This window comes from Gadus chalcogrammus, chromosome 12 (genome assembly GCF_026213295.1).
Source record: "Gadus chalcogrammus isolate NIFS_2021 chromosome 12, NIFS_Gcha_1.0, whole genome shotgun sequence".
NCBI lineage: Eukaryota > Metazoa > Chordata > Actinopteri > Gadiformes > Gadidae > Gadus > Gadus chalcogrammus.
Window position 1 is genome coordinate 8,173,882 of NC_079423.1, and position 21,668 is coordinate 8,195,549.

Below are 21,668 nucleotides of genomic sequence, written 5' to 3' on the forward strand. Positions count from 1 at the left end.
CTCCGTGGCCTACCGTGGCGTACCGTGACCTGATGTTTACTGCCAACCGCTTTGGAGGATTTAAGCAACATACAAAAACTGACAACGTCTCTCAAAACTATTTTTGTGAAACATGAGGACAGTATAGTGATACTGCCAGCAGGGAGCACCAGAGAGCTGAACCGACAGTTGTACATTTCTTAAACTTTCACCAACACAAACACGCACGCTCACTTCAGTGGGGTGTTCCACAAAGCCGGTTTTATCACATAACCGGGTAAGTTAACCCAGGGTTTGCTGTAACCCTAGGTTTTCCGTTCCAAAAGGATCACGGTATGTTAGTTGCTATAGCAACATATGCTCTGAATCAAACCTGGTCGGACCAGGTTTTGCGCAGGTTAAGTTTGAAACATAACCCGGTTTTGGGTATTTCCACCGGCGTTCACCGCAGATTTCATGTGTTCACAATGGCATGCCCTTTTGATGAGAGAACTGCCGATATCAGAGCGCAAATTATACGTGCAATCCACCGGGAGCGATTGATAAGACCACGGCTCGACATCTTGGCATATTGGATGACTTTTTGCTGGAGTGGAGAGATAGATTCTCGCGCAAATCTTTAATATATTTAAATAGCCTTACATAGCCAACACTACCAATCGAGGACCTGGCTTCAGTTCACTCCAGACTATTTGCGTAGCCCTCCGGGTTTTTCAAATGGTAGTTTTATCTATAGGCTATAATGGCTATAATGCTGGAGATGCTGAGCACATCACAGTCGTTTCAGATGACCCATCAAAGATTTGTATCGGCCTCCTATCATACAAAGAGCAATATTGTCTGAGTACTATGCCGAGAGGCATTTACAACATAATGTATAAAATAGTCCCAACGGACTTGCATCCACTGGAGAATGTTCGATCGTAGCCGGCGGCTTCATTACAAGCACTGATCCATCTTGATCTGTGAAGTCGATGAATTGTCACTTTTAGGTTTTCTACCCAGTTACCAAAAAAAGAAACATTTGGAATAGTATGCGCTGTGGCAAGCACACGGTTTGCATGTGTTACTTCGAAGGCAAAAAAAATCGAAAATGCAAGAAAACACAAAAACCTACATTCAACCAGTGTGGGGTATGGCCCATGACTCTCTGAGGTGGTAGGTACCTCCAGGTACCCCCTCCATGCCAGGGCGCCCTGAATTTATGTTTATTAACAGCTCCTCCACCGGGGTCAAGACAATTTGAGGGCCAGATCCAGTCTGCCGACTGTCGGCCTTTTCACGATTGGCTTAAACAAATGGCTTATTTAAATTTATACCAATACGATGGTGGGAAAAGCTTACCAGTTTGTATGTTTTTTATACTTCATTTTTATACTTGATCCTCTGACAGCTTGGAAGCAATCGGAGTAGGCTACATATTGTTTTAGAAGAAAGGGGTTATGTGGTAGGATCTTTAAGAATGCTTAACTGGGATATTTATATATTCATGGCTCAAATGTTAAGGATCATGCTTTTGACGTGTAACTAACGCATTTACGCGGTCAGCGATCCGCTGCCAGGCTTTGGTTCTCCGGGTTCCAGAGGTTTTAGCGTTCCCTTTTCTTGTGATAATGTCCTTCTCCTCGTCATAGCTCTCCAGGAGAACCTAGAGTTCCATTTCATTGAAATTAGCGGCCCGTTTTGCCATATCGATCAGGGTTTCCATGATCCATACATCACGTCTTTTTAAGTTTGGCGTAGACGCGCACAACCCTGTGTTAACCAACCCCGAGTTGATTGAACTAATGCATAACCGCTGCTGTGGAACCGAAAACTCTGGGTTGGTCGGCACAGGGTCAATCAACCTAGAGTTCAGCGTTAACTCTGTGTTTGTTAAACCTCCGTTCGTGGAACACCCCTCTGATCATGGGAGGACGTCAAAAAATCACCACCCATTCTCTGACACTTTAACCGTTAACCTTGGTTCAAACATTTAACATCACACGCACACGCAGTGTATTTCAGATAATTAATGAATTCAGATGTCACAATGATCGTTTACATGGATAAGGAGTCCTACTGAATCAATTACTGCCGTTTATATCTAACTAATGATTGTTTTTGTAAGAGTGTAACGTCGAGCCTCAGCAGCTTTCTCACTCCTTATGTGCTACTGTATAAAACCTGGTTTTGCGCATGCACTAATTGCTTACGGCCATACCACCCTGAACACGCCTGATCTTGTTTGATCTCAGAAGCTAAGCAGGGTCGGGCCTGGTTAGTACTTGGATGGGAGACCGCCTGGGAATACCAGGTGCTGTAAGCTTTTTCTTTTTCAACTCGAGCTCATTGCCTCCGTGGCCTACCGTGGCGTACCGTGACCTGATGTTTACTGCCAACCGCTTTGGAGGATTTAAGCAACATACAAAAACTGACAACGTCTCTCAAAACTATTTTTGTGAAACATGAGGACAGTATAGTGATACTGCCAGCAGGGAGCACCAGAGAGCTGAACCGACAGTTGTACATTTCTTAAACTTTCACCAACACAAACACGCACGCTCACTTCAGATCATGGGAGGACGTCAAAAAATCACCACCCATTCTCTGACACTTTAACCGTTAACCTTGGTTCAAACATTTAACATCACACGCACACGCAGTGTATTTCAGATAATTAATGAATTCAGATGTCACAATGATCGTTTACATGGATAAGGAGTCCTACTGAATCAATTACTGCCGTTTATATCTAACTAATGATTGTTTTTGTAAAAGTGTAACGTCAAGCCTCAGCAGCTTTCTCACTCCTTATGTGCTACTGTATAAAACCTGGTTTTGCGCCTGCACTAATTGCTTACGGCCATACCACCCTGAACACGCCCGATCTCGTCTGATCCCGTTCAGGTGTGCAACCAGGAAGTGAGCAGTGAGCAGAGAGAGCAGGTGGAGAGAGCAGGTGGACTTTTTTGTTTGTGCTAGATTTAAAGTGAGTGAGTGTGTTTTACTTTTTGTTTTAGTTTTTTTTATTCCCCCAGCAGCTTGCTGTTCGGGGGAACGTCTTTTTTGTTTTTGTTTGTGTGTGTGTTTGAATGAGTGACGTAATGGAGAGGAGAGAGCGAGTAGAGAGGAGTAGGACGGATCTCATGGCAACTGACAGCGGACCGGCAAGCACAACGACACAGAATATGGACAACGGCATGGAGCAGACATCGCCCAAGAACACCGACCATGGAAAGACCCCGACCACGAGCAGGATCATGGACAACGGCAAGACGCAGCAACCGACAAAGAACGCCGACATTGGAAAGGAAACGACTATGAGAAGGATCACGGACAACAGTAAAAGTACCTCGGAACTTCTTCAAAGCACAGATAAGAAATTTGAGAAGGAGCTTACCTTGGCGGTAGAGATCGTTGGAGATGAGATGGTGACTATGATGGAGCTTCTAAGTGAGGTTAAAAAAACGTGCGGGGTGGTGAATGGATGCCGTTTTAAAATGCCCAAAAAGTACGAAATAACAATGGACAATGTTGAAGGGAAGGATAAACTGTTAGATGGGATTAGAATAAAGAAGAGCACGGTAGTGGCAAAAGAAATTAGAAATGACGAATTAGTTGTATCTTTTTTAAACTTGCCGACGTACATTGTGGATGGTGTCATTCTTGCCAAACTTGCAGAATGGGGAGTTAAGGCAATCTCGCCAATTAAAAGAAGAATGTGGCCAGGAACTGACATAGCCGATGGAACCAGGTTCTTGAAGGTCCGGTTCACTGAAACAGTGAAATCGCTACCTTACACAACGAAGTTCGAAACACTAGAGGGGGGAGAGTACTTCCGCGTGATCCATGACAGGCAGATGAAAGTATGCAGATTATGTATAAAACCGGGTCACATCTTCCGAGAATGCCCAGAATTCAGATGTCACAGGTGTAAAAAACAGGGACACTATGCAAGGGAGTGTGTTCCAGAAGCAGCGGAGAGAGAGGATGTCAGCGTCGCGGAGGAGGTCAACGTCGCGGAGGAGGTCAACAGCACTGACGGCGAGGAGGAGGAGACGGACAGCGACGAGGACGACATGCAGACGGAGGGAGACCTAGGGGGCGTCCCAGAGAGCAGGGCGGAGACCATGGTGCAGAACCAAAGACGGCATCCCCTGAGTGACGTCGCAGCAGGAGACGTGTTGGGAGCTGTGGGGCAGGAGGAGAGCCGGTCCGGAGAGGAATCGAGTGGAGAGAAGGCTCCTCGCGAGACGACTCCAGCAGACGGAACCGGCAGCGTTGGGGTAAAGGAGCATGGAGATGGAAACCGAGACGAGAGGGAAACTGCGATGGACTTCATGATTATCGAGGATATTTCAGAGGCAGAGAGTGTAAGCAGACCGCAGAAGGAACGAAAGGCGGAGGAGACCACAAAGAAAAGAAAAGCTGCGCTCCAAGCTGAGGAGAAAAGGAGGAAGAGGGAGGAAAGAAGGACAAAATGAAGGTTGGGAATGAAACCGTAATTATGTGTTTAATGTTAAGCTTGATTTCATTCAACACAAATGGGCTAAGGAATCAAAGCAAATTTGGAAAACTATTAATTAAATGTAAAAATAATGACATGTTATGTCTGCAAGAAACGAACTGGACAGACCATATCATGAAAGATATAAAAACGAAATGGACAGACATTATGTATGCAAACCATGGTACGGATAAATCATGTGGGGTAGCAATCCTGATAAAAAATAATACTGTAGAAAACCTCAAAGAAATCTACAAAGATAAAAAAGGAAGAGTCATAATCATAGAATTTAAATACAAAAAGATAGAGTACAGAATAATTAATATATATGCACCAAATATAGAAGCAGACAGGAAGGCTTTTCTTTTGGATTTAGGAAAATGGTGTGTGGGAAACTGTATAATAGTGGGAGATTTTAATTTAAAAAGTACAAGGTTGGATATGGCAATAGGGAAGGAATTTAAAAATGATGCTTCAAGAAAGGTTTTTCTGAAAACAATGGAGGAAAAACAATTAATTGATGTATGGAGAAACGAAAACCCAAACAGGAGAGAGTACTCAAGAAGGCAAATGGTAATGGGGGAATTAAAACAAAGCCGAATAGACTTGTGTATAGCACATCAGACAATGGTTAAATTTATAAAAAATATGATGTATAAATTCACATCATTCAGTGACCATGCAATCCTGTCAATAGAGGTTGGTACTGGGATAGAGAGAAGGGGAGGAGGAGTGTGGTGCCTAAACAGTACTCTCCTAGAGGAAGAGGGATATAGAAATAAAATAGTGGCCTGCATAGAGAATGGAAAAAAGAACATGGACATGTGTAGAAACAAGGGATTATGGTGGGAAAGACTGAAGCAAAAGATAAGGACAATAAGTATTAGATATGCAAAGGTCCGGGCTTTTAAAGAAAGAGAGAAAATAAAATGTTTGAAGGATGAGCTGGCAGAAGAGGCAGAAAGAATTGATAAGGATCCAAAACATAGCATAGAAAAATACATAAAGGTGAAATCCAAACTAGACGTTTATGAACAGAATAAATGTATGGGGGCAATAACAAGGAGTAGGGAGAAATATGCGATGAAGGGGGAGAGATGCACAGGCTATTTTTTGGGATTAGAAAAAAGGAAACAGGAAAGGGTATATATTGAAGAGTTAGAAAATGAAAATGGAGAGATAATAAATGATTTTGTAGACATTATTGGAAATGTTGGGACATTTTATAAAAATCTATACAAAAAAGGAAATGCAAAGAAGGAAGATATAAATGCAGTATTAGGTAATATTAATAAAACGATAACAAATGATGAGAAAAGTATGTGTGATGACAACATCAAAGACATAGAAATAAAGGAAGCAATAATGTCATTAAATACCAATAAAAGTCCGGGAACAGATGGCCTTACAAGTGAATTTTATAAAACATTTATAGACGATCTGCTACCAATTTTAAACATACTTTATGCAGAGATGGAGAAGGAGCAGGAGATACCAGAGTCGCTGGCAACAGGACTAATAACGATCATATATAAAAATAAGGGAAGCAAAAGAAAACTGGAAAACTATAGGCCGCTAACTGTACTAAACACGGATTACAAGATCTTAACAAAGGTATTAGCAAACAGAATAAAAACAGCAGCACCAACAATCATAGCACCAACACAGGCGTATGGGATACCAGGGAGGGACATATCGGACATTATTTGCACAATAAGGGACACAATCGAATGCATGGGGAAGGATGGTGGAATTATTTTAAGTATGGACCTTAATAAAGCCTTCGATAGGGTTGAGCATAGTTTTTTATTTTGCACATTAGAAAAATTTGGTTTTGGGCAAAGAATAATCAACTGGATTAAATTATTGTACAAAAATGCAAGGAGTAGGATAAAAATAAATGGAGCTATAACAGATCCTTTTCCATTGGAAAGATCTGTGAGGCAAGGGTGCCCGCTATCGGCAGTACTTTACAGCTTAACTGCAGAAAGTCTCGCGGAAATGATAAAGAAGGATAAGGAAATAGAGGGGATAAAATTGCCAAATGGGGGTGAAAGCAAAATACAGCAATATGCTGATGACACCACATGTATGGTAAAAAATATGAATAGCGTGAAAAGGATAATGGGAAAAATGGAAATATATGGGAGAGCAGCAGGGGCTAAAGTAAATATAGACAAAACTGAAATAATGTACGTCGGAAATATAAACCAAAATGATTGTAACATACCTTTTAGAGTTTCAAATGATTATATGAAAATATTGGGGATAAATATGGGAGTGAAAGAAAAGGAGGCGAGAGATGAGACATGGAATGGGGTAATAAATAAAGTGAAAAACACATTAAATGCGTGGAAGCCGAGGAGATTGAAATTAAAGGGGAAGGTTTTAGTGGTAAATGCATTAATACTATCCCAGATTGTCTATGTCTTGACTGTGATAGACATGCCAGAGTGGGTGCACAAAGAGCTAAACGGCACAATTACAAATTACATTTGGGATGGGAAACTGGCAAGAATAGCACAAAAGACACTGATAGGGAAATATGAAGGAGGATTGAAATTGGTGGACTTGAATATTAAGAAAAAAGCAATACGAATAAAAACTGTTAAAAAGTATCTGTACGATAGGGTTGATTATGGATGGAAAAATGTTTTTAAGGAATATTTATATAAAAATGGAAGATGTGAAGAAAACGGTCTAATAATGATAATGAAAAACTCCATGTATGAGAAAGTGCCTAGATATTATAAAGAGGTGTTTGATGCATGGGGGAAATACAGAATAAACATTAAATATGAATGCACAAAATACAGTCAGGTAATAAATCAACCAATATGGTGTAACCCATTGATAAAAATGAACAATAACATGCTATGGGATAAAAAAATATTTTATTCTGGACTAACGCAAATAAAACATTGCCTATATGAATTCATACCTGGGTTTCTAAGATACCAGGCTATAATAGACACAGTTAAGGAGTATGATGAAGAAATGAACGAAACCACTACTGTAAATATGTACGATAAAATAAAAGAAAGCATACCAATAGATTGGGTGAGGCAAATAGAAAATAACGTGGTTATAGAAAGGAAAATAACGTTCCCCGAGTTATATATAGAAAATAATGGGGAAAAAAAGCCACTAAGGGATTCAAAGATAAAGGACTACTACAAAGCGCTGATCCAAAAGGAATTTAAGGAACCTGCATCGGAAAAGGTTTGGGAAAAGGTGTTCCCAGGTATGGAAGGAAATCAAATATGGGAGCAGTGGAATGTAAGCAAAAATAGTATAGAATGTCAGGATCATGATTTTAAATTACGGCACAACAGACTGTACACAAATGTGGTGATACACCAAATAAATAAGGATGTAAGAAGGGAGTGCGATATATGCAAAACTGATCCGGAGACATTAATGCATTTATATTATGAGTGTGACAAATTGAAGATCTTTTTCATGAAGTTAAAGGAATTCTTGCAGGAGAACTGGGGGAAGCAGTATTTTGAGGGAAAGGACTGGAAAAAAACATTTCTGTTTGGAGTATGGGAAAAGAAGGAGAAAGTAAACATAAATATGATAAACTATGTACTAAGTCATGCAAGATATGCTGTATGGCTAAGAAGGAATCTAGCACATTTTGAACAAAAAATAATATCTGTCTGGGCCTACTTTGTATCGGGGTTGAAAAAAGACATACGTTTAATTTTTAAGTATGAAAAGGAAGAATTTAAACATTTTGTTAATGGATGCAGTTTCATTTCTATCAATGACAAAGGAAAACTGATGTGTATGATTGAATAATGCTTGGCAGGAGGACCTACTTGTTAAAATGCTGATGTTATTGTTTACTTTTATTTTATTTATTTTGTGATTTTACATTTGAATTCAAGTATATGTTTTTTCCCCTCTGTGTAGATTACGCTTGTATATAAAATCTGATTTATTTTTATAATAAAAGATAAAAAAAAAAAAACACGCCCGTTCTCGTCTGATATTGGAAGCTAAGCAGGGTCGGGCCTGGTTAGTACTTGGATGGGAGACCGCCTGGGAATACCAGGTGCTGTAAGCTTCTTCTTTTTCAACTCGAGCTCATTGCCTCCGTGGCCTACCGTGGCGTACCGTGACCTGATGTTTACTGCCAACCGCTTTGGAGGATTTAAGCAACATACAAAAACTGACAACGTCTCTCAAAACTATTTTTGTGAAACATGAGGACAGTATAGTGATAATGCCGGCAGGGAGGACCAGAGAGCTGAAACGACAGTTGTACATTTCTTAAACTTTCACCAACACAAACACGCACGCTCACTTCATATCATGGGAGGACGTCAAAAAATCACCACCCATTCTCTGACACTTTAACCGTTAACCTTGGTTCAAACATTTAACATCACACGCACACGCAGTGTATTTCAGATAATTAATGAATTCAAATGTCACAATGATCGTTTACATGGATAAGGAGTCCTACTGAATCAATTACTGCCGTTTATATCTAACTAATGATTGTTTTTGTAAAAGTGTAACGTCGAGCCTCAGCAGCTTTCTCACTCCTTATGTGCTACTGTATAAAACCTGGTTTTGCGCCTGTACTAATTGCTTACGGCCATACCGCCTTGAACACACCCGATCTCGTCTGATCTCGGAAGCTAAGCAGGGTCGGGCTTGGTAGTACTTGGATGGGAGACCGCCTGGGAATACCAGGAGCTGTAAGCTTTTTCTTTTTCAACTCGAGCTCATTGACTCCGTGGCCTACCGTGGCGTACCGTGACCTGATGTTTACTGCCAACCGCTTTGGAGGATTTAAGCAACATACAAAAACTGACAACGTCTCTCAAAACTATTTTTGTGAAACATGAGGACAGTATAGTGATACTGCCAGCAGGGAGCACCAGAGAGCTGAACCGACAGTTGTACATTTCTTAAACTTTCACCAACACAAACACGGACGCTCACTTCAGATCATGGGAGGACGTCAAAAAATCACCACCCATTCTCTGACACTTTAACCGTTAACCTTGGTTCAAACATTTAACATCACACGCACACGCAGTGTATTTCAGATAATTAATGAATTCAGATGTCACAATGATCGTTTACATGGATATGGAGTCCTACTGAATCAATTACTGCGGTTTATATCTAACTAATGATTGTTTTTGTAAAAGTGTAACGTCGAGCCTCAGCAGCTTTCTCACTCCTTATGTGCTACTGTATAAAACCTGGTTTTGCGCCTGCACTAATTGCTTACGGCCATACCACCCTGAACACGCCCGATCTCGTCTGATCTCGGAAGCTAAGCAGGGTCGGGCCTGGTTAGTACTTCGATGGGAGACCGCCTGGGAATACCAGGTGCTGTAAGCTTTTTCTTTTTCAACTCGAGCTCATTGACTCCGTGGCCTACCGTGGCGTACCGTGACCTGATGTTTACTGCCAAAAGCTTTGGAGGATTTAAGCAACATACAAAAACTGACAACGTCTCTCAAAACTGTTTTTGTGAAACATGAGGACAGTATAGTGATACTGCCAGCAGGGAGCACCAGAGAGCTGAACCGACAGTTGTACATTTCTTAAACTTTCACCAACACAAACACGAACGCTCACTTCAGATCATGGGAGGACGTCAAAAAATCACCACCCATTCTCTGACACTTTAACCGTTAACCTTGGTTCAAACATTTAACATCACACGCACACGCAGTGTATTTCAGATAATTAATGAATTCAGATGTCACAATGATCGTTTACATGGATAAGGAGTCCTACTGAATCAATTACTGCCGTTTATATCTAACTAATGATTGTTTTTGTAAAAGTGTAACGTCGAGCCTCAGCAGCTTTCTCACTCCTTATGTGCTACTGTATAAAACCTGGTTTTGCGCCTGCACTAATTGCTTACGGCAATACCACCCTGAACACGCCCGATCTCGTCTGATCTCGGAAGCTAAGCAGGGTCGGGCCTGGTTAGTACTTGGATGGGAGACCGCCTGGGAATACCATGTGCTGTAAGCATTTCCTTTTTCAACTCGAGCTCATTGCCTCCGTGGCCTACCGTGACCTACCGTGACCTGGGGCCTCATGTACTAAGACTTGCGTGGATTTCATACTGAAACTTGGCGTACGCCAAAACCCAGAAACTGTCTTACGCACAAATAAATTCAGATGTATCAAAGTGTGCGAACGCATGGATCCAAGCACGTTTCTTTTGTACATCTCGATCAACGTGGAATTGAGCGCACATGCCGAGGTGCCAAACTCCTCCCTGTCCACGCCCTCATTTAAATATGCAATTTCATTTAAATAGGCATCTGGACCTGAGATTCACCTCTTAATCCGATCACCTGGCACCATGAACAGAGAAAAAAAAAGGAAACTTCACGGAGTCTGAGCTCGAGATTTTGCTCCACGAGGTAGAAATGCGCAAACATATGCTATTGGAACCCTGTCAACAGGGATAAATGCAAAACAAAAGAGAAGTGAGTGGGAGTGTGTTTGCGAGGCCGTCAATGCAGTGGGGTCTCAGCAGCGCACACACTCTGAAATTAAAAAAAAGTGGTCAGACCTCAAGGTGGAGGTGAAGCGGAGGGTTTCTGCCCACCGCCGAAGCGTGACCGCAACAGGTGGGGGGACGGGAGTGGGGGAACTCTCCCCCTTCGATTTGAGAGTGGCCGCTTTGATCGTTGACACAGCTCTCACCGGAGTGGTGGGAGCCCATGAAGGGGACGCCGATCATCCCCAAGGTAAATATGCTGAAGTCATAAATGCTGTAATTATACTGGTCATACAATTGGCTGCTTGCAATACACATAAGTCGTGCGTAAAGATGCCAGGATATTAAAGACTTTGACTCGTGTTTATTAACTTAATTTTTTTATTTTTGAATAGACAAGCAAGGAGAGGGCACGGATTGCTCCGTCGGCCCCGACGTCTCCTCCGTCGGCCCCGGCGTCTCCTCCGTCGGCCCCGGCGTCTCCTCCGTCGGCCCCGGCGTCTCCTCCGTCGGCCCCGGCGTCTCCTCCGTCGGCCCCGGCGTCTCCAGCGCCCTTCGGATTTGACCATTTGCGATGTCCTCTAACAACGCTAACGCAGCCATTTTTAAAACAATTTTCTTCATCCATTGCGCATGCTTTTATAGCCACCCATATAATTGCAAGGTGTGTTAATTGTTCATTAGTGTGTCTCTGATGTGCAAATCACTCTGAGTCATTGTTTTCACCTTTTTTCCCCAGTTTCCCAGCGTCACCTCTAAGTGTCGCCAAAGGAACAATAGCTGTAGAAACCATGGACATAATGGTAGAAACGTGCGTACGACAGCTCTGGAGCTGGCGTGGGGACCGCACATTTTTACGGTCATTTCACGTTTTGTACATCTGAACGTGAGCGTGGAAAAGGACGTACGCCACGTTTTTGTGCGTACGCAACCTTAGTACATGAGGCCCCTGATGTTTACCGCCAACCGCTTTGGAGGATTTAAGCAACATACAAAAACTGACAACGTCTCTCAAAACTGTTTTTGTGAAACATGAGGACAGTATAGTGATACTGCCAGCAGGGAGCACCAGAGAGCTGAACCGACAGTTGTACATTTCTTAAACTTTCACCAACACAAACACGCACGCTCACTTCAGATCATGGGAGGACGTCAAAAAATCACCACCCATTCTATGACACTTTAACCGTTAACCTTGGTTCAAACATTTAACATCACACGCACACGCAGTGTATTTCAGATAATTAATGAATTCAGATGTCACAATGATCGTTTACATGGATAAGGAGTCCTACTGAATCAATTACTGACGTTTATATCTAACTAATGATTGTTTTTGTAAAAGTGTAACGTCGAGCCTCAGCAGCTTTCTCACTCCTTATGTGCTACTGTATAAAACCTGGTTTAGCGCCTGCACTAATTGCTTAAGGCCATACCACCCTGACGCCCCCTACAGTGTCGGAGTACGTAGTGTTTTTGAACAGCCGCATGGTGAATTGTTTGTTCTGGTGGAGAGAGTTTTGTTGGAGTATTGCTATCTGGTCTTACAACCTAGTTATTTTGTGTTTTTTTCGTCCCCCGCAGTCATAGACTGTTGGGGGATCGCCCTGAGTTTATATTTATATATTTTTCCAGTCTTTTTTTGTTCCTTGTACTACTGTGGAGGCGAGAACGATCCGGGGCTTAGCTTCGGCGAAGCCACCGGTTGAAATGAGGGCCGGCGGGCGGCGAGCTGGAGCGACGGAGAATGGTGCAGGACGTGAGGTGGAGGAGGACGGAATGAAAAAGGGAGAAGTTGGCGGGTTGCGAGGAGGAAGGAGTGCTGCGGAGGAGTCGGGAGGAGAAAGGAGAGAAGGAGGGAGCGGGGGAGATGGAAACGGCAAGACGGCTGGAGGCGGGCAAGAGCAGGTGGCTGGTGGAGAAACAGCGGACGGGTTAAAAAAGACAGAGCGCAAGTATGAGAGGAGGCTCACGGTTAGCGTGGAGCAGTGCGGGGATGTTATACCCATTGGAGAACTAATGAAGGCTATGGCGGTTGTGTGCGGAGAGATAAGGGCTTGTAGGGTGCTGGCCCTCGGGAAGCTGGAGGTGACGGTGTGTGGAGAGAGGGGGAAGGACCGTCTACTGGACGGCTTTAAGGTACACAATACAAGGATAATTGCCAGAGAACTATGCAATGACGAGCTGGTGGTTTCCTTTCTCACCCTGCCAGCATACATATCGGACGAGGAAATCCTGGAGAGACTAAGAGGGTGGGGAGTCCGGGCGATTTCGTCCATTAAGAGGAGGATGTGGCCGGGCACCAACATAGCGGACGGAACAAGGATTGTACGGGTGAAATTTAATGAGCTCGTGCAATCCTTGCCGTATTCCACTAGATTCAACACGGCCACGGGTGTTGAATACTTTAGAGTTATCCACGACCGACAGATGAAGGTATGTAGGAACTGTATGCAGCCTGGCCATATCCTGCGCGAGTGCCCGGATTTCACCTGCCACAATTGCGGATGCCAGGGCCACTACGCCCGGGAGTGTGCCACAGGGGTGGTAAAGTGTCTGACGTGCCGGAGGAGGGAGAGGGACTGCATATGCCCGGTGGCGGTGGAGGCGGAGGGGGACGGCGGCGAGCTGGATGGTGGCGCACCGGGGGCGCAGGACGACGGTGGTGGTGAGGACGAGGAGGAGGGCATGGGCGCGAGCATGGACCGGGACGGTGCCTCTGGGGGGGAGGAATTCCCCACGTTGCTGGAGGAGGAGCTCACCTCGGGCCAGCCTGCGGACCCGGACCTGAGGGGAGAGCTGAGCGAGGGCCTGCCGCGGCGGCAGGGAGACAGGAGCGTGAGAGGCAGAGGTGAAAAACAGGAAGGGGTAAGAATGTTTGGGGATGGAACGGGGCTAACTGCATTTAAAATGACTTGGGGCAATGAGGAGGTGGGGGAGAGTGGGGATTTTGTTGTTGAAACTGTGAGGGAGGGGAGCTCGGGGAGTGACATGGACTTGGAGGAGCTTAGGGAGGCTAAAAAAAGGCTGTCTGCAAGGCAAAAAACGGACGGGAGTGGGAAGAAGAATAAGAATTGTTAATTTTTTTTGATGAAGGTTATTGTGCTAGCTGGCTCTTTTTCGTTGGTTTTTCCTTATTTTATTTTTTATTATTTATGGCTTTGGTTATTTTTTCCCTGAATGCGAACGGTATGAGAACTGAATATAAAAGAAATGCCATATTGGACATAAGAGCTGATATTTTGTGTTTACAGGAAACTAGGTGGGATGACAACCTACTGAATAGGAGTAGAAAGCAGTGGAAAGGCCAGATTTATTTTTCTGAAGGGACTCCCAGGGCCAGGGGAGTGGCAATATGTTTTAATAGTGCTAAAATAACGGGGATTAATTTAGTTCATAGAGATTTAGAGGGGAGGTTGTTAGTTGTTGATTGTGTTTATGAGGGGAGGGAACTTAGAATAATTAATTTACATGCACCCAATGGGGAGAAGGAGAGGAGGTTTTTTTTGGCTGGTTTAAATGTGTGGTGCAACCCTAACTGTATGATTGTGGGGGATTTTAATGTTATTTTGACTCGGTCTGATTTATCGAGTAACAATACGTTTAAAGGGGACAGCACTAGGCAAACCCTTAGGGACTTGATGGAGAACTATCAATTGGTAGACATATGGAGAGTCCTACACCCGTGGGAAAAGGTTTTTTCAAGGAGGCAACTTGTTGCTAATACTCTGAAACAGAGTAGGATTGACTTTGTGTTGGTACAAAGTGGTAATGTTAAATTAATTAAGAGTGTGGAATACATCAATAACACCTGGAGTGACCACGCGGGGATTAGGTTAGAGGTGGGAGGGAGGGGAGGGAGTGTCAACCAGAGGCCTTGGTGCTTTAATGCCAGCTTTTTGGGAGATGCTGTGTTTATGAAGAGCATGGGTTTTTTTTTGAAGAGAACGATGGATGAATGGAATGATGATGCGAATATGAGTGTGTGGTGGGAGAGTGTGAAAATAAGAATTAAAAACAAATGTGTCAGGTATGGTATAGAAAAAAGGAAAAGGGAAAATGCAGAGGAGGTTCATTTGAGAAAACAACTAAATGAGGAAATTAAACTGTTAGATGAGGAGGGTAATATATGTACGGAAAAATATGTGGATTTAAAAGAAAAATTGAGTGCCTTAGAGGTAGCGAAGTGTAGAGGGGCTGCTATTAGAAGCAGGATACAATATATGTACGAAGGGGAAAGGAGCACAGCCTTTTTCCTGGGTTTGGAAAAACAAAAACAAAATAAAACGGAGATAAAGGAGGTATTAGATAATGGTGGTCAAATAATAACTGATAAGGAAGAGATATTAAAAGTAGTTAGGGATTATTATGAGTGTTTATTTAAAAAAGATGCATGTGATGAGGATAGTGTGGGAGAGGCCTTAGAGGCACTGGAGAGGACTTTAAGTAGGGAGGATAGTGCTTGGTGCGATTGTGAATTTTCTGTGCAAGAGATTTATAGTGCTATTGATGGACTAAACAAGAATAAGAGCCCGGGGAGTGATGGTCTGACAGCCGAGTTTTACGTCGGCTTTAAGGGAATTCTGGCTCCGGTGGTTGAAAAACTCTGCAAGTATGTGGAGAAAACAGGCTGGCTCCCGGAGAGTATGGGATTAGGCATAATTACGATTTTTTATAAAAATAAGGGTGATAACAAAAATCTTGATAACTATAGGCCAATCAGCCTACTCAACACTGACTATAAAATTATTGCCAAGATACTTGCGAATAGAATGAGGGAGGTAATAGGCTCAGTAATAGGTCCAACTCAAGCGTATAGCATTCCGGGGAGGGACATTGGGGATTCGATATTAACAATAAAACAGGTAGTTAGAGATATGGAAGGGGAGGGAGGATTGTGGCTGGGGATTGATTTAAACAAAGCGTTTGATAGGGTGGATCAGGATTTCTTGGGGAGGGTACTGGAGAAACTTGGATTTGGGACTAAATTAAGGGGGTGGGTGGGATTGCTCTATGGGGGGGCTAAGAGTAAAATTAAGTGTAACGGTGCTCTGACTGACTCTTTCGATGTCAAGAGGTCAGTGAGGCAGGGCTGCCCAATGTCAGCACTGCTCTATAGCATGGTGGCGGAGCCGTTGGCGGCTTTAATTTTGAATGACAAAAGAGTGTGTGGAATAGGTAAGGGAAAAATTAGTTTAATGCAGTATGCGGATGATATTAATGTAATGGTAAAAAGTGAGAGTGATGTGGATATAGTGTTGAAACATATAGAAACGTATGAGAGAGCTTCAGGAGCAAAAATTAATATGGAGAAATCTGAAATAATGGGGATGGGTAGGAACAAAGACCTAGATAACAAATGGGGATTCAAAGTAGTGGAGAATCAAAGAAAAGTGCTCGGAGTGTATGTTGGTAGTGATGAGAATGAATGCGATGATTTGACGTGGAAGGATGTTATTGGGCGTATGCAAAAGACCCTGAGTATGTGGAGGGCTAGGGGTCTGCTGTTGAGGGGAAGGGTGGCCGTCACCAATGCTCTAGTGTTGTCGCAGGTGAATCATGCCTTGAGCACTTGTGCGCTTCCGACTTGGGCTGAGCAGAAGATTGCCAAAGTCGTTAGAGACTTTATTTGGAGGAGCAAAGCAGCCAGTATAGCGCATAGAACGCTGATAAGGGTCAATGATCAGGGTGGGCTAGGATTGATGGACGTACTCGCAAAAAGAACTGCGTTACGAACTAAATTGATAGGCAAATTTAGGGATGCAAGTCGGGAGGCGGCCTGGAAGGGCCACTTCAGCCAGTGGCTGAGCACATTTGGTCTCTTAAGTGATGACAATTTGTTGCAGACGCAGAACGCAGCGGCATATGCACATCTGCCGCGGTTCTTCCAGGAGGTGCTCAACGCGTGGTTCCTGCTGTTTGATAAGACTACACTCGTATGCGAGTCAAGAGCGTCTGTGATGAGGCTACCTTTCCTCTCCAGCCCATATTTTAAACAGGGGGGCGGAGGGGTCATCAAGAGCGTGGCTCTTGAGAGGGCGGGGCTGAAGCGGGTGGGAGATCTAGTGGACAGGGGAGGGAGATGGGATAAAGAAAGAGTGATTAGGATAATGAGAGAGAAGGGAATAACATATAGGAGGGGAGTGATTGTGAAAGTGTTGGAGAGAGTGGAAGAGTGTGTGATGAGTGAATGGGGGGACGGGTTTAGAAATAAGGGGAGGGTTGGGCAGGATGATGGGGTGGGAATCTTCCTGTGCCTGGGGGGGGAGACACACGCCATTACTGATGTCAAGACAAAGATTTGGTATAAGCATGCATTGACACATAGAGTGCAAAAACCCACATGTGAGAGTAAATGGGCAGACACATATCCGGACATTACACCCAACATTTTGTGGAAGTACATTAACATACCGCACACACCGCATGCAATATTTGATCTTGATTTCAAGATAAGGCACAGGAGGATTTTCACATGCATCATCCTGCACCAAATGCACAGGGGAGTGTATGGGAGGACGTGTATGGTGTGTGAAAGTGGGGATGAAGACGTGAATCACATTTTTGTGTATTGTTGCGAGCTAGTGGAGTTCTGGGGAAAAATCAAGGGGCTGCTGGGAGGGTGCAGTGTGGGAGACTGCTGGGTGGAACGGGGGTGGGAATTGTCTGTACTCTTGGGAGTGAGTAGGAAATATAGAAATTGGAAAATGATCAATATGATCTTTGGATTCGCAAGGAGGGCGATTTTTAACAGACGCAATTTTGCGCTGTATGAAAGGAGAAAGTTGGATGCATGGAGGCTGTTTGTGAATGAATGGAAAAGACACTTACGAATGCTGTATGTTGTGGACGAGGCTTTGTTTGTGAGTATGTTTGTAGAGAGCGCGGGAGTATGTGGTGTGAATGAGAATGGAATTGTATGGATGACTGAGCAGGGCACCGTTTGGGGTTGATTTGGGTGGTTTAAAGGGGGTGGCTTATTTTTGGAGGTGGGAGAGTGGGGGGTTTTTTGTGGGATTTTGGTTTTGTGTGTTTTTTCGAATGAGGGGTGGTTTAATTTTGTGGGTAAATGGTCGAGGCTAAAAGATTCTGTGTTTGGCTGTTCGGTTTGTGCTTTGGGATTGAGGGGCGGTTTAATTTCGAGGGTAAGTGTATTCGGGAAAAGATACTGCTTTTGCTGTGTTGTTCTTATTTTTAATTTAAAAGAGAAAGTGTGTTTAGCTAATTGTTTGTGCGGTTTCTGAGGGTGGTTTATTTTGTGGGACTGTTTTTCATTTACTTTTATTTGATATACGTATAAATGAATGTGTAATTGTATAAAATTGAATATATTTTTGATAATAAAAAAGATAAAAAAAAAAAAACACGCCCGATCTCGTCTGATCTCGGAAGCTAAGCAGGGTCGGGCCTGGTTAGTACTTGGATGGGAGACCGCCTGGGAATACCAGGTGCTGTAAGCTTTTTCTTTTTCAACTCGAGCTCATTGCCTCCGTGGCCTACCGTGGCGTACCGTGACCTGATGTTTACTGCCAACCGCTTTGGAGGATTTAAGCAACATACAAAAACTGACAACGTCTCTCAAAACTATTTTTGTGAAACATGAGGACAGTATAGTGATACTGCCAGCAGGGAGCACCAGAGAGCTGAACCGACAGTTGTACATTTCTTAAACTTTCACCAACACAAACACGCACGCTCACTTCAGATCATGGGAGGACGTCAAAAAATCACCACCCATTCTCTGACACTTTAACCGTTAACCTTGGTTCAAACATTTAACATCACACGCACACGCAGTGTATTTCAGATAATTAATGAATTCAGATGTCACAATGATCGTTTACATGGATAAGGAGTCCTACTGAATCAATTACTGCCGTTTATATCTAACTAATGATTGTTTTTGTAAAAGTGTAACGTCGAGCCTCAGCAGCTTTCTCACTCCTTATGTGCTACTGTATAAAACCTGGTTTTGCGCCTGCACTAATTGCTTACGGCCATACCACCCTGAACACGCCCGATCTCGTCTGATCTCGGAAGCTAAGCAGGGTCGGGCCTGGTTAGTACTTGGATGGGAGACCGCCTGGGAATACCAGGTGCTGTAAGCTTTTTCTTTTTCAACTCGAGCTCATTGACTCCGTGGCCTACCGTGGCGTACCGTGACCTGATGTTTACTGCCAACCGCTTTGGAGGATTTAAGCAACATACAAAAACTGACAACGTCTCTCAAAACTATTTTTGTGAAACATGAGGACAGTATAGTGATACTGCCAGCAGGGAGCACCAGAGAGCTGAACCGACAGTTGTACATTTCTTAAACTTTCACCAACACAAACACGCACGCTCACTTCAGATCATGGGAGGACGTCAAAAAATCACCACCCATTCTCTGACACTTTAACCGTTAACCTTGGTTCAAACATTTAACATCACACGCACACGCAGTGTATTTCAGATAATTAATGAATTCAGATGTCACAATGATCGTTTACATGGATAAGGAGTCCTACTGAATCAATTACTGCCGTTTATATCTAACTAATGATTGTTTTTGTAAGAGTGTAACGTCGAGCCTCAGCAGCTTTCTCACTCCTTATGTGCTACTGTATAAAACCTGGTTTTGCGCCTGCACTAATTGCTTACGGCCATACCACCCTGAACACGCCCGATCTCGTCTGATCTCGGAAGCTAAGCAGGGTCGGGCCTGGTTAGTACTTGGATGGGAGACCGCCTGGGAATACCAGGTGCTGTAAGATTTTTCTTTTTCAACTCGAGCTCATTGCCTCCGTGGCCTACCGTGGCGTACCGTGACCTGATGTTTACTGCCAACCGCTTTGGAGGATTTAAGCAACATACAAAAACTGACAACGTCTCTCAAAACTATTTTTGTGAAACATGAGGACAGTATAGTGATACTGCCAGCAGGGAGCACCAGAGAGCTGAAACGACAGTTGTACATTTCTTAAACTTTCACCAACACAAACACGCACGCTCACTTCAGATCATGGGAGGACGTCAAAAAATCACCACCCATTCTCTGACACTTTAACCGTTAACCTTGGTTCAAACATTTAACATCACACGCACACGCAGTGTATTTCAGATAATTAATGAATTCAGATGTCACAATGATCGTTTACATGGATAAGGAGTCCTACTGAATCAATTACTGCCGTTTATATCTAACTAATGATTGTTTTTGTAAAGTGTAACGTCGAGCCTCAGCAGCTTTCTCACTCCTTATGTGCTACTGTATAAAACCTGGTTTTGCGCCTGCACTAATTGCTTACGGCCATACCACCCTGAACACGCCCGATCTCGTCTGATCTCGGAAGCTAAGCAGGGTCGGGCCTGGTTAGTACTTGGATGGGAGACCGCCTGGGAATACCAGGTGCTGTAAGCTTTTTCTTTTTCAACTCGAGCTCATTGACTCCGTGGCCTACCGTGGCGTACCGTGACCTGATGTTTACTGCCAACCGCTTTGGAGGATTTAAGCAACATACAAAAACTGACAACGTCTCTCAAAACTATTTTTGTGAAACATGAGGACAGTATAGTGATACTGCCAGCAGGGAGCACCAGAGAGCTGAACCGACAGTTGTACATTTCTTAAACTTTCACCAACACAAACACGCACGCTCACTTCAGATCATGGGAGGACGTCAAAAAATCACCACCCATTCTCTGACACTTTAACCGTTAACCTTGGTTCAAACATTTAACATCACACGCACACGCAGTGTATTTCAGATAATTAATGAATTCAGATGTCACAATGATCGTTTACATGGATAAGGAGTCCTACTGAATCAATTACTGCCGTTTATATCTAACTAATGATTGTTTTTGTAAAAGTGTAACGTCGAGCCTCAGCAGCTTTCTCACTCCTTATGTGCTACTGTATAAAACCTGGTTTTGCGCCTGCACTAATTGCTTACGGCCATACCACCCTGAACACGCCCGATCTCGTCTGATCTCGGAAGCTAAGCAGGGTCGGGCCTGGTTAGTACTTGGATGGGAGACCGCCTGGGAATACCAGGTGCTGTAAGCTTTTTCTTTTTCAACTCGAGCTCATTGACTCCGTGGCCTACCGTGGCGTACCGTGACCTGATGTTTACTGCCAACCGCTTTGGAGGATTTAAGCAACATACAAAAACTGACAACGTCTCTCAAAACTATTTTTGTGAAACATGAGGACAGTATAGTGATACTGCCAGCAGGGAGCACCAGAGAGCTGAACCGACAGTTGTACATTTCTTAAACTTTCACCAACACAAACACGCACGCTCACTTCAGATCATGGGAGGACGTCAAAAAATCACCACCCATTCTCTGACACTTTAACCGTTAACCTTGGTTCAAACATTTAACATCACACGCACACGCAGTGTATTTCAGATAATTAATGAATTCAGATGTCACAATGATCGTTTACATGGATAAGGAGTCCTACTGAATCAATTACTGCCGTTTATATCTAACTAATGATTGTTTTTGTAAAAGTGTAACGTCGAGCCTCAGCAGCTTTCTCACTCCTTATGTGCTACTGTATAAAACCTGGTTTTGCGCCTGCACTAATTGCTTACGGCCATACCACCCTGAACACGCCCGATCTCGTCTGATCTCGGAAGCTAAGCAGGGTCGGGCCTGGTTAGTACTTGGATGGGAGACCGCCTGGGAATACCAGGTGCTGTAAGCTTTTTC

General features: G+C 43.6%; 9 non-coding genes across 9 annotated transcripts; all 9 read left to right on the forward strand.

The window, feature by feature from the left end:
* The first annotated feature begins 2,168 nt into the window (after positions 1–2,168).
* On the forward strand, positions 2,169–2,287 carry LOC130400875 (5S ribosomal RNA). Its single transcript, XR_008903345.1, has one exon. It is a non-coding gene; the product is annotated as a 5S ribosomal RNA (ribosomal RNA).
* A 6,785-nt stretch (positions 2,288–9,072) lies between these two features.
* Positions 9,073–9,190, forward strand: LOC130394818 (5S ribosomal RNA). The gene has a single exon (XR_008897939.1). It is a non-coding gene; the product is annotated as a 5S ribosomal RNA (ribosomal RNA).
* A 529-nt stretch (positions 9,191–9,719) lies between these two features.
* On the forward strand, positions 9,720–9,838 carry LOC130399678 (5S ribosomal RNA). Its single transcript, XR_008902181.1, has one exon. It is a non-coding gene; the product is annotated as a 5S ribosomal RNA (ribosomal RNA).
* A 529-nt stretch (positions 9,839–10,367) lies between these two features.
* On the forward strand, positions 10,368–10,486 carry LOC130394242 (5S ribosomal RNA). The gene has a single exon (XR_008897420.1). It is a non-coding gene; the product is annotated as a 5S ribosomal RNA (ribosomal RNA).
* An 8,467-nt stretch (positions 10,487–18,953) lies between these two features.
* Positions 18,954–19,072, forward strand: LOC130397168 (5S ribosomal RNA). The gene has a single exon (XR_008899769.1). It is a non-coding gene; the product is annotated as a 5S ribosomal RNA (ribosomal RNA).
* A 529-nt stretch (positions 19,073–19,601) lies between these two features.
* On the forward strand, positions 19,602–19,720 carry LOC130400258 (5S ribosomal RNA). Its single transcript, XR_008902734.1, has one exon. It is a non-coding gene; the product is annotated as a 5S ribosomal RNA (ribosomal RNA).
* A 528-nt stretch (positions 19,721–20,248) lies between these two features.
* On the forward strand, positions 20,249–20,367 carry LOC130397169 (5S ribosomal RNA). Its single transcript, XR_008899770.1, has one exon. It is a non-coding gene; the product is annotated as a 5S ribosomal RNA (ribosomal RNA).
* Positions 20,368–20,896: 529 nt separating this feature from the next.
* LOC130397170 (5S ribosomal RNA) lies at positions 20,897–21,015 on the forward strand. The gene has a single exon (XR_008899771.1). It is a non-coding gene; the product is annotated as a 5S ribosomal RNA (ribosomal RNA).
* Positions 21,016–21,544: 529 nt separating this feature from the next.
* Positions 21,545–21,663, forward strand: LOC130397172 (5S ribosomal RNA). Its single transcript, XR_008899773.1, has one exon. It is a non-coding gene; the product is annotated as a 5S ribosomal RNA (ribosomal RNA).
* The last annotated feature ends 5 nt before the right edge of the window (positions 21,664–21,668 follow it).